Raw genomic sequence first — 14,035 nt, 5'->3', positions numbered from 1 at the left:
CACATATATATGAGGATGAGCATGACAGATATATATGATATGAACAGTACCAACAAATTATCAAAGGAATGTGTGGTTTGTGTACCACATGGGCTGGCTGGGACAAGATACTATACCCAAAAAATTAAGAAATTACATGTATATATATATACACATATATATATTAATGTATACTCTATGCGTCACTGGTTATACGAATCCATCCATATACATATATGTAATATGACACGTTGCGTAGGGTTTATTTATGATATAGATGTTAATGATATTATACACGTGTTATAATTTAGGTATGTAGATTCGTAATATCATTATATATCACGTATCAATATACACAATAATTTCTTTGTACTTTAGAATACTCTAGTGATTTGTCGTAATTTCTTTATGTTGTATCATATCTTCACTTGATTTCAGGTTTTAAAATAAGTGGACATGAGATGAGAGCATCAGTGAATCCTATGGGGATGGGTTTCTAAAGTACATTGCAAATTTTTAATTAATTTCCCAACCAATATTTTGACTATAATGATTTTCCTTTCTTGTATCTTTTTTTTTTTTTGGGTGAAAATTAGACGGAGTTGGACACATTTAAGCATGCTTTCGGCCATCGAAAGTGTAATGGTAGTTTATCTTTCCATGAAAACGTGTTCATTGTATTATTCTTTCTACATTGTCATTTCAAGTTTTCAACACGAAGTGGATGTCATCGCGATGAATAATCATAGTAACCTTAGTGGTGTATTGCACACTCATGCATCCAGAGTCAGATAGTCTTTCCTCATTTACATGGACAATGGTTTTAGCAATTATAAGCAGACTTCCCTAATGTCTTGTGTGGATTTGCATGTTCCAAATTCAAGAAAAATTCTTAATTTGACAATATATTCTTCTGTTGGATGCGAAATTCGAATGTTGAGAGTATACTACATTGAAGGATGTAAATTTTATAATAATAATACTTTAAAGATCTTGAACATTTTCACGATTGTCAATTAATTTTAAGTTAAATGATTCACATATTATTATTATTATTATTATACCACAACTTCCTACTATGAATGTACCGCAGGTAATTCCGTCATAAGTCAACTAATTTGTCCTCCCCAATTTGAATTGCTTTATAAAAAACAATAATAATATATGTGCTCTTAATAGAAGATAAACCCTAATAAATTTTCTTTTAACTATAAAATAATATTGGCTTTGCCAAAGAGATTATCGCAACAAAGGAAACAATTATAGAAACCCTAATACAAGAGTGTAAGAATGTAATATAACAATAATACATCCATCGAAACTTGTTTCAAATTATATAGATGCCAATTAATTAGGGTGAGAGATGATATGACTCTGTCTTAATACTGGACATCAACATGAGAGAGAGATTTAGTCTTGAGGGCAATGAGTATTGGACGGTACATCAAACTTCCATCGATCCACGTCAACATGCCTAAGGCTTTATGGCAGTTGAAAGAAGGAAAAAGGATATAGCCTGTCAGATGCTGCCAAATCAAATTCCAATATATATTATACGCAGAAATTTGTCCACTCAGAGCACTCTTCTCTGCAGAAAGACTAGAAAAGAGAGAACAACTATAATAATAACCCCGACAATCACATTTCTTGGCATCTGTCTCCTCCCCACTCACTTTCATCTGTTACTTCATCCACAGTACATATACTCTCTCTCTCTCTCTCTCTCTCTCTCTCTCTCTCTCTCTCATGAAAAGTCCCTCCCAACTCCCCCCACAACACCAACAACAGCAGCAGCAACATCAACAAACTAGAACCAGCAGATTAGTCACTCAATCAGATCCCTCTCTAATTTTTCTTTGTAAGGTACATGTAGCTCGCCTCTAATGAAATCCTTAACCAACATTGAACTTCTTTACGAAAAAGCTTGAACTCTCCTTTGCACATTCTATTATGACGTTTTTCGTTTTTGTTGGATTTATGGAACTTGACTTGAACTTTCCTTTACTCACAACATGACATTTTCCAATAAAAAATTTCATAAATTCTAATAATTTAGGATTGTAGTTACTTACCCATTTATTTAATTTTATTATAATTAAAATTTATTCATTAGGGTTAACACATCTTTATAAATACCTCCATACAATGCCGGATCCAAAAAAATTCCTAGAAGTAAGCTAATATTTTTTTTATGGGTAATTCATTATATTACCTATTTTTCTTAACTAAGTAAAATTTTGTAAGTGAAACACGTTCATTCACATAATGAACAAATATAACATAAAGACGTACATAATATATATATAAAAAAAACATAAAATGAAATACATATTGTAAAACATTAAACAAATTTGTGCATTCGCAAAGAAATTAAAAGAGCTTAACTAGTGAAGTAGAACCCTACGCTCCTTAAGTGCATCAAAATCCTAGATTATTGAATCTGAATCAATATTCACAGGAAGTTCTTTATGTAGACAGTAAGAGAATCTATTAGATATTCATCCTACATTTTGTTGCGAAGTACAGACTTCACATGTTTTATAGCTGAAAATACTCGTTTTGTAGTCGTTGTAGAAACCGGAAGAATGAATGCTAAACGAATCAACCTCTCAATCAAATAATATGTCTTTCTTATGTTTGTTTTAACTAATCCTTGATGACATAGATTAGAAAGAGTTGACATATTCTGAAAGATATCAAGATCAAATTGTACTTCATACTCAAAAATTTCTAGTTGGCTTCTCAATAAACGTAATTCTTTAGTAGTGAAATCTCCAGGATAAAATTTCTCTGCAAGCTTGCAAATACCAACCTTAAATGCCTCAAAATTATTGGTAGGGTCTAAAGCAGAGCTAAGAATAAGAAATTATATTGTTCATGCACTGAATTTAGTGTTTAACTCTTCCAATTGATAATCTATGGTATCATTTAGCGTGTAAAAGAATATAAGTCTCACATCATAAACTTGACTAAATAAAATACAACATATGATGAATGGTTCCACTACTAATATCACCGAGACCTTTTGTGATAAAACCTCACACATACTTAATTTTGCAAGTAGTTAAGTTTAAGACAATATAGGTGTTGCTAGTATTGGGCCGTTGAGCCGACTCTCTGAAATTTATCATGTTTTTTAAAAAAAAAAAATCGAATAATTCTTCATGCATTCAAAAGTTTAGTACCATAAAAAAAACAAAAACAAAAACAAAGAAATAAATTTCTGAACATTTAATCTAAGCTTAGCATACAAAATTGGTAGTTTATTCTACCAACTATTAAGGAAGAAGTAAGGATTTCATAGCATAGCAGAAGGCTGTGAATTTTTCTTCAATTTTTTCTTATGCTCCGAATATGCTCCAACTCTTTCAAAACATCCATTATCAGGGACCACCTTCAAGTTTGCATGACAGGCACATGTGGATAAGTCTTAGCATTTTCCATGCTGCAATGGATTTGTATTGTCATTTGATCGCTGGATCTACAAATTTCTTTACTCTCTTTTTCTGCTCATGGCGTTTTCCTTCTTCGATTAAGCGCATCACTAGCTCAAAAGTAATTACAACATGCTAAGTTAACAGAAGCCCCTCAAACTTGTTTTTGCTCATTTCCCCTGTCATTAGTTTAACGAGGATCACACGAAACCCATAAGCATCACATTCTGTAGACCATTCATTTGTTTCACCATACTTTGGAGCAATATGAGCTGCATTATCGATGCGAAAAAGATTCTATGTCGCAATTATGTATCTCAGTTTTGCCTGCCCAAAACTAAATAACTTTACACGGAAATCCTTATATAGCAAGAGGTTTACATCTTTGATAGCTAGGATAAAAGCCACTAACCTAGATGGTGTAATATGATGAAATGAAATGCCGCAAGTAGTTTTAATAGAAATTTTTAGCATGTCATCCCAAGACAAAGACCGATTGCTTGCTTTCAAACTTGTGTTTTAAATTTCCATTCTTCATTAGCTCATAAACCACAAATAGGAAAGCTTTCTCACTCACGTAGCCTATCGGACTCAGAAGATTGAAAGTAAATAATCTTCTAAGATTTGTCATTTCTAACAGCCACTTTTGGTAAACTTCCTCTAACGGTGGGTTTACCTCTCGGAGAATGACAACATCCATTGCCACGAAGTAACGCAAAAAAAGTTAAGCAACATCCATTAGTTCGAGCTTGGTTTTCTCTACACGAATATCATAAGTGTTGTCGGCCATCACACCTCTCCAACACTAAATAGTTGTGACAAATCATTCATGTTAAACTCATGGAATGACGTCTCCTATTCCTCCTTAAGAACACAGCCACCAATGGTTTGGGGTCTATGGTCTACAGGAAGTATTTCCTCCCAATCAAAAGTATCATCAGTCCTTATATTTGCAAGATTAAGAGCAGTTGGAGGTGGAACAAAGTCATCTCCTGCTTAAACAATGAGAGAGGAGATTATGTGCTGGAGGAGGAACAAGGTCGCCTTTGGGGTTCTTCTAATTCCTAATGTTCAAGAAAATGTTATCTTTATTAACGAAACATACCAACGATGAATTGCCCATCTCTATAACTCTAGCTAGCTAGCAAGCTCTAGGTTGAGAGTAGCTATCTCTGGCTAGGTTTAGGTATAGGGAAAAACATATTATAATCTAAGAATGCAAATCCAAAGTAACGTTGGTTCATCGATTATGAGAATGATAACATTGATATCCTTTCTGATGTGTGACATATCCCTCCAAAACACACCTGAGTGTATATGGATCAAGTTTGCTATGCTAATTCTTATGGAGATAAACAAATACCACACATCCAATGATAAGAGGCGTAAGCATCAAAACGAAGCGCAAGGGCCTGTGTTACGTGAGCACTTGTAATGGAGTGTAAAAGCCTAAGACACTTGTAACAAGTAGACCGCCATAACAATTGCATCTTCCCAATAGCTTTGATATATATGAGCTCCAATAAGAAGTGCTTGGGCTATTTCGAGAATGTGTCTTAGCATTTTCCATGCTATAAGGGATTTGTATTGTCCTTTGATCCTTGGATCTACAAATTTCTTCACTATCTTTTTCTCTCGTGACATTTTCCTTCTCCGATAAGATGCATCACTACCTTAATAATAATTACAACTTGTTGAGTTAATAGAAGCCCCTCAAACTTATGTTTGCTCATTTTGTGTGTCATGAGTTCAGTCAGAATCACGCCAAACTCATAAATATCATATTATGTAGACCATTCATTTGTTTCACTATACTTTGGAGCAATATAAGCTATATTATCGTTGCGTAAAAGATTCTATGTCACAATTAGGGATCTTAGTTTTGCATGCCCAAAACCAAATAACTTTACATTAAAAACCTTATCCAGCAAAAGGTTTACATCTTTGAAAGTGGGATAAAACCCACTACCCTAAATGGTGCAGTGTGATGAAATGAAATGCTGCGAGCATCTTTAATATAAATTTTTAGCATGTAATCCCAAGACATGACCAATTGGTTGCTTTCAAGATAGACTTTTAAATTTCCATTCTTCATTAGCTCATAAACCATAAATAGAAAATCTTCCTTACTCGAGTAGCCCATTGGATTCAGAAGATTAGAATGAAACAATCTTTTAAGATATGTTATTTCTAATAGCCACTTCTAGTAAACTTCCTTTGACGATGGGTTCATCTACTGGAGAATGGCAACCTTCATTCTATTGAAGTTACACAAAAGGGTAAGAGTAAGTGTCCCCTATCCAGATTTCCCTTGATCATAAGTTCGAGCTCGATTTTCTCTGCATGAGTATCATAAGTGTTGTTGGTCATTATAACTCTCCAACATTGAACAACATGTGACATATCATTCATGCAAAAAATGTGGAATGACATCTCATCTTCTTCTTCAAGAACACGACCACCGATGGTTGAGAGTTGTTGTCCATGGGAAGTATTTCCTTCAAATTGGAGGAATCATCAGCCCTTATATTTGAAAGACTAGGAGCAGCTGAAGGTGGAATAAGGTCATCTCCTGCATGAACAATGGAGTGATAGAGGAGATTATTTGCTGGAAAAAGTAAATATTATCATTAAACATATTTATTCTGATTTTAAGTTTTGGAAAGTATTAAATGTCTTGTATTTTTTGAAGATCTCATCTGCAATTAAACCTAGCCAGAGACAATGACACATCCAAAGAAACAAAGGGTCCGTGTTTTACGAGCACTTGTAACAGAGTGTGAAAGTCTAAGACGCTGGAAAACGTGTGGCTTAACAAGTAGACCGCAGTAACAATTGCATCATCCCAATGGCTTCAAGGTACATGAGCTTCTATAAGAAGTGCTTGGGCTGTTTTAAGAATCTGTATGTTCTTTCGTACAGTAACACCATTTTGTTGCAGTGTCTAAGGACAAGTTGTCTTATGTAGAATGTCATACGGCTTGAAATAACTTTGATGTCATGGTTTACATGTTCCTCACCATTGTCAGAGCAGACACTTTGTATATTGGCAGAGAACTAAGTTTGAATCTGTTTGTGGAAGGACTAAAATATGGTAAACACTTCGGTTTTATTCTTCATCAAGTAAAGCTAAGTCATGTGAGTACAAGTATCCACCAATTTCATAAACCATCGAATGTCATAAGAGGTAGATATATGTGATAGACCCCAAACATCATAATGAATTAGTGCAAAAGGAAAAGTATTTTATTTGAATTCAAAGGGTAAGACACACAGTGACTAGGCTAAAATGGTCACACTTAAAATTTGAATCACTGAAATCTGAAAATAAATCGAGGAACAAGTGTCTCATATAACCAAAAGACGGATGTCCCAAACTTCGATGCCACATCCAAATCTGAATGTTTTTGTCATCATATGGATGTGTCACACTATTTTTCCTTCATGTACTAAAGTCATGCCAGAGCAATCTTGTTGAAGAATATACTCACATCGAAAATTTGACTAAATAAAATACAACATATGATGAATTGTTTCACTACTAATACCACCAAGGTTTTTTGTGATAAAACCTCACACTTACTGGGTTTTAGAGATGGTTAAGTTGGGGACAATATCGGTGTTGCTAGTAGTGTGTCGATGACCCGTTTATCTGAAATTTGAGATGGTATCAAAACCTGGTTGATTGACTTGACCTAAATTACTGGGCCTTTACCCTTACCCCTTACCCAACATGTGATGTTCACATATTGGATTTGAATGTTTACCCCTACCTAATAAGTGGTGCTCATGTGATGGGCTAGAATGTGTGACTCTGATGTGGACTTAGCTCCACGTATGGCCTACTATGTGGTGGTCCCACGTGAATGAGCATGCTAAAGAATATAAATTCCACATCGGAAACTTAGCTAAATAAAATACAATATATAATGAATGATTCCACTACTAGTATCACCGAGGTCATTTGTAATAAAACCTCACACCAACTAGGCTTTGTAGGTGGTTAAGTTAGAGACAATATTGGTGTTGCTAGTAGTGGGCCGCTAACCCATCCCTCTAAAATTTAACAATTTGATATGGAAGAATTCCACATTACCATTATGGTCTCATTTTCCGTTGTCGTTGTCGTATATTGACGTTGCCCTTACTTTTGCCTCTTGATGTGCCCTATTTTTTTTTTTGGGGTTTGTTGTTGTGTGTTTCCGTTGCCGTTGTCGTTGCCATGGCCATTTCCTTGCCTTTATCTTTCTTTGCTCTTGCCTTGCCTTGGCTTTACCTTTATTTTCCTTTGTTTTTTTCTAGCCTTGCCTTACTTTGCCTTTTTTAACCCTGCCTTGCTTTGGCCTTATTTTTTATGATTTTCTCTTGTGTTTCCGCTTAGATATTTGCTTTGGTTTGTTTGTTTCTGAATTCGTGGCTACGACAAGACCTTTTCTATTGTTGGTTCGATTGGTCAATCTCGAGTATGGTGTTCTATGACTCACTTGTTAAGTTGGGCATGCGAAACATCTTTACACCAACTAGAGAGGGAGTGTTGGCGAATTAGGATTTTAGTTACTTACGCGTTTATTTAGTCATATTGTAATTGAGATTTATTTCTTATTTTATTTAGGTTTAACACATCTTTGTACTTCTTTATAAATACCTCCATATTAGAGAAGGAAATTTTTCACATTCCAAAGCGGTTCATGGAAGGAAAAAACTTGGCTCCTTAAAACTGAGGAGCACCTCCTCAAAACAAATGAGATTTTGAAACTTGTTAATTTCAGTTAACTTTTTATTATTTTTATTATTTTAAGTTTCTTTGTTTTAGAATTTGACAAGTGTCAAAATCCTATTTACTCTGAGGAGGAGTTCCTCCTTAGTTTTAAGAAGCTAAGTTTTGAATTGTATGACTTTTTGAATGAATCGGTCCATATATATATATATATATATATTTTCTTCGCTTTCTTTTATTTAACCCTTCCCATGGGGTACTACAAAATTAATGGTAAAAAAGTAGCTGTAAATGGTGGAAATACAAGACAATAACAGAAAGAAAAATATAAATCTTCCTTTTGTTTGCAAATGGGTCTTTCCTTTCTTAATGTCAAGGTATACGGAATAGGATGTGTAGAATTTACAAAACTTTCCTCTTAGCAGCCGAGTCATGTAAAAGCTTAGAATTGCTTGTGTGAACCTATTGAGCCCGCAAAGTGAAAAAACGAATACGCATATCATAATGTCAAGAAGAATATGATTGATGGAGAAGGATGAAAGCTTTTTCTAGTCTTTAAAACATCTTAGGCTTATCCAATCTTACCAATTAGTTTTCAATTGAAGGTTCACATTCTAATATAATATCAGAGTAGGTTATCTATGTGACAGGCCCAACGAATCCTTCCACGCCACCTAATAAGAATTGTTTACATACATATGAGGCGTGTTGAGAATATCGAAAGATTGATGAGCTGGCATCTATTGTCACTATAATACAATCTAAGTGCTTGTTTGGTATTGCTTATTTGTGGCTATAAGTGATTATTTTGAAATTTTTGAAAGCCCAACCTCTTTGGTAAAAGATAATAAAATCACTTATTTTGAATAATTGCTGTGAGAGAAAGCAATTAGGGAAAGCAGGTAATGAGCTGCTTTCGTTTTTTGATTATGCAGGAATCAATTTTGAAGAGGCGTTGGGTTTAATGAAACTTTCAAAATTCCAAAAATAACCCCGTGTTTTTTTTCACCAACTGCACTTCTAACAAAAAGTTTATCAAACACCAAACTGCTTTCTTTCACAGTTGATTTCTTTTACAGCAAATCTGACAATGATTATTTTTACAGCACAGCAACGCCAAACTGAAAGTAGTTCCCAGCATTGTTCTTTTTTCTTTTCTTTTAAAAAAAAAATTTGACTCAAATTAACTGAGAAAGGAAGAGAAGAAAATTTGAGTTGTTGGCGTAGTGTAGGTGAGGGGACATCATCTGCATAACTAACCATATTATTGCAGTTGCAGATTGGCACTACAACGATTGTGGAGGTCAAAGTGGTGTAGTTGTAGTAGTAGTGCTAAGGATACGATAGTGGAAGGCTGGTGCTGCTTTTTTCATGATGTTACATAGACAAGGAAGAAGAACTATTATTTTTGGATATGCCATGGGCCATCAGCAGCTTTCATAACATTTATGTTATATATATAAAGAAAATTGCTAAGAACACCAAATTTGCATCCCAAATATATGGCATATCCCACATCATCACTTAAAATTTAACATAATTTCTAACATGTATTTTAAAGGTTAAATTTTTTTTTTTTTATAAAAAAAAACAATAATATTGATTTAACCAAAGCCCGAATCAAAACCAAAATATCCCACCACCGCCTAACAATTGCTCCACCACCATTCTATATAACCCAAGCAGATCAGATCAGTATCATTTTATTTTATTTCGCCATATTTCCTTTAATTTCCATTCTTTCTATAGCCTATGTTTTTGCAACAAATGAACTGGCCTAAACGCATTTAAATTCCTTTCAATTACAATGATGAAGTCAAAGCCCTTCCAGATCATCATCTCCCCCTCATTTACATTAGGGAATGAAAGGATATGAAGCCTAAAGACTAGACTATGGTTGTGGTGGTGGGATTAGGGAAAATATAGGGAAGGTAATTTGCATGAGATGCTGCAAAAATATGGGGAAATATGACTTATAATTGTGTCGGAGTCGGAGTTGGAGTTGGAGCTCTATGGTGGTTCAGCGCGACGGAGCAAGGGGGGGTTAGGTGGTGGTGAGATACATCGGTACTAATTGTTTGGGACCTTTGATTAATTAAAATAATAATAATAATTTATTTCCTTTTCTAAAAAGAAATAATGACTCCTAAATACATGTTCACATAATTCGGGATCCAAATCATCAAATTTGGTGTCCCTCGTATTATTGAAAAAATAAAATCATTATGCACTCAATTATACAGATTTAATGAAGTTATGAGCTGTGTACATGATGGTTAGTTCCATCATTGAACTGTATCATAAAATTGCTCTAGAAAAGATGGCCAATTATTTTTTTTTGGTTTAAGAATAATTAAGGACGTCCTTACAGGAAAATTCTAGGGTGGAATAGAAGATGGCATTAATTCAAAATCCCAAGTCACCAAGCAAGTACTCACACGAATGAACTTTGAATTTAAGTCAAATTTCAACAAGGTTATGAGTGGATTCGTACAGGGCTCCCAAAATTTTAGCTTTTGTTTCAATTTTTGTTGCTTGCTCGTTTTGTACAGGGCTCTTAAAATCTTAGAGTTGCCTTAATTGTAGGGATTAATTTTACGGTTAGTTAGTCATAACATAAATGATTAAACCTGGTTGGGGAGGATAAGAAAAAATGGACAATTTCCTACAGTTCCAAGAGTCTAAATTAATCTCAATGTGTCATTATATTCACTTAAGTTGTTAATCAATATGCTCTTGCAAATGCGAAAAATGGTTGTTAGTTCTTAAAACCCCCCAGTTTAAAGGTAGAAAGAGAGAAAGGTGGAGGTGGCAAGTCCCCCATTGATTTGTTATTGTCTGTATGTTGAGAGAGAGAGAGAGAGAGGCAACTGAATGGGTTGCTATTCTGGTTGGAACCTTACAATAAGACGAAGAAATATTATTCATGAAACCAATTCCATGAATTGAAGCAACCAACATTACTTGTGAAATTGCAATGAAAAACAATCAGCAAGAGTTCAGTTTACCTATAAGGATCCGACATCTTCATAATTTCTAGATACAAGTTTCAAAGGTGTAATTAGTGTTCTCCCAAAAAGATTACAATTCGAAGCAATTGGAGATAGAGAGAGGGGGCAGTATATGTGCTGAATTCCATGCAACAATCATGACCCTTACAATCAATTTCTAAAGTCTTCCAAATCTCATGATGATGGAGTGAGCCATCGGATATTTTGGTGGGTCCTTTTTTGTCTCAACCCTAGTCACCACCCTTGTATTTTTTGTTTCATCAATTTAAAACATCACCTTCGAATTTTGAAGTTAAGTATTATAATGTCTCCAGCTACAGCCTGCAGGTGAGACTCAGCCATCCCCACCAACTTTTGCTATCACGAACTATATCTAAGTCTAAAGCAAATTTTGTGTTGTCTCATACTTTTGACTAAAACTATCGAATGTGGATTGCAGATCGAATTAGTATTATATAAAAAGATATCGTTTTGAAACTAAGCAAAGAAAGAAAAGAAAAAAAAAACAGAAGAAACGTTTACGCTATGCATTTCTTCGTCGGCAACGATAATACATAAGTATTTAGAACTTATATAATAAAGCTAAATATTGTTTGGTTTACGGTGCGCTTGGATGAGGGAAATAAACTTGGAATTTTGACAAAACTCAAAATTTCTAAATTGACATAAACCAATTCCCGTGTTTGGATAAAAAAAAACATAGAAATTTAGAAATTCCACGTGGGAAAAAACATGAAATTTGGAGATCATAAATCCCAATTTTAAATTCTATTTAAAAGTCATCATTTCTAAAATCCCAAGAGATATTTAGTTTTTAAAAAAGATAACTTTACAAATAAAGGTTAAATTTCGTGTTTTAAATCCGTCACCCAAGCAAGAAACTTTACAAATTCTAGAACATTAATTTCCATCATTTTAACTTCTGTTATTTAAGAAATTCTTTGTACTTTTAAATTTCCTCATCCAAACGCATTGTTAAGGTTTAGAGCTTGAAAATGAGTATGAAATTGTATTTTCATGTTTAGTAAATGCATTCTCGGGAATATAATACTTAACTCATGAGTATGAACTTTCCATGAAGGGGAAAATTTCATACCCTTGGCTCACCTTGGGAAACTTTTTCCCTCCACTTGGGAAAATATTTAATGCAATTTTTTTGGACTTACTTACCCTTCTTATAATTTTAAATACCACTTTTGACCCTTAAAAACCTATTAGTATTAATAACTTTTAATTAATAAAAAATCAAGGGTATTGTTTAAAAACTAAACAACTTTTCATTCCTAATATTGTACAAACCAAACATGGGAATGGAAGAAAATAGTCTTCCTTAGTGTTCCCAAACATGGGAATGAACATCCTACATTTCCATCTCGTAGGATTAAACATTGGAAGTTCTTTGTCGGGAAGTTCAATCCTCCCGGAAGACCTACGCTGAGTTTTTCATTCCTATCCACCAGATCCTCCAGCACAGCAAGTGAAGGACAAGCCCTGGCAGAAGAGACTACCACCACTGAAGTCAGATCCATCCAAGTGAGAACCAAAAGGGCCTTTAGGAGTTTAGCAAGAAGGCGGTTGGGGGAGGGGGCAGGCAACCCTTGGCCTTAGACTGGCTATGCGGGTATTTTACCCATTCCTATGGAAGGGAGGGAGGGATTTCCATGTATATTTCAAATAAAGGGCCAAAACATTTCTAATCATAAGCTCAATACTCGAGGGTAATTTGCTCATCCGCTCTAGTCAATTTGGCTAAGCCCATATCTACTTTCATACCCTTTTTTGCTATTTTGATAAAAGCAATATCGAAGAAGAGAGGATTCAAGCACAAGACCTCGGAGTTGAGTTACAAGTCCCTTGCCTTGCCTATATCTATTTTAAATAATAGAAAATTATATATTAACCTAAAACTGCAAGCATTCATAGGGAAAAAACTCATGAGTTCTTTTTAGGTTCAATGTATATGTAGGCCTATTTTTGGGGTTTTTAGATCAAAATTTTCATTAATTATCATATTAATGATCATAGTTTGACTTTTCTGACCCCCCATATTACTCCTAATAATATCCATTTTTATTTATTATTTACAAAAACAAAACTTTCTTTAGTTGCTTTGAAATTAATGACATAATAACCACTTATGTGCATTATACTTATGATACCAAATTTTTTTATTTATTTGATCTATATGAGTTTTGATTTTTTTTTTTTAGCCATAAATGTTTAAAATTCAAATTTAAAATTTAAGAGTGACAATGCTTTAAGAGGAATGTTAGCAACCTTCTCTCTAACCTTCTCTTTTGGACATTCTCCCTTTTTTTCATAACAAGTGTCACTTTCCTTACACTTAAAAACAATGTCATTAATGTATCGCACAAACTAGTTTTTATTTTCCAAATTTACCCTTCTTGTAACAAAATTTGGATAAGTTGGAGGAAATATAAAAACTAATACATTTAATAAGGGTAAATTTGGAAAACAAAAACTAACTTGTGTGATGCATTAATGATATTGTTTTAAGTGTAAGGAAAGTGACATTTGTCATGAGGAGAATGGAGAAGGTCCAAAAGAGAAAATTAGAGAGAAGGTTGCTAGCATTCCTATATAAATCAAGGATTTTAATTTGTTTCCATTACTTAACTTCAAGGGCAAAATAGTCACAAAAATAAGTTATAAATACAAATTAATTCATCAATTCAAATACTTGGGTTCCCAACATTTTCATCCAGAATTGAGTTTGTATTGAAAAGTCCTGCGACGCCATAGCACAAAGGAGTGTAGAAAGAGAGATCAAAAGCCCAATGTGTTTCTTCACTGTTAAGAACCCGTCACCTGGGGCTGGAGGTTATGCTTAAAACCCAATTTAAGCCCAATTTTCAAAGAAAGTCGAATGCTCC

This window comes from Prunus mume, linkage group LG5 (genome assembly GCF_029339155.1).
Source record: "Prunus mume cultivar Tortuosa linkage group LG5, ASM2933915v1, whole genome shotgun sequence".
Lineage (NCBI taxonomy): Eukaryota > Viridiplantae > Streptophyta > Magnoliopsida > Rosales > Rosaceae > Prunus > Prunus mume.
The sequence above is the reverse complement of the archived record's forward strand: the minus strand, read 5'-3'. Positions refer to the sequence as shown.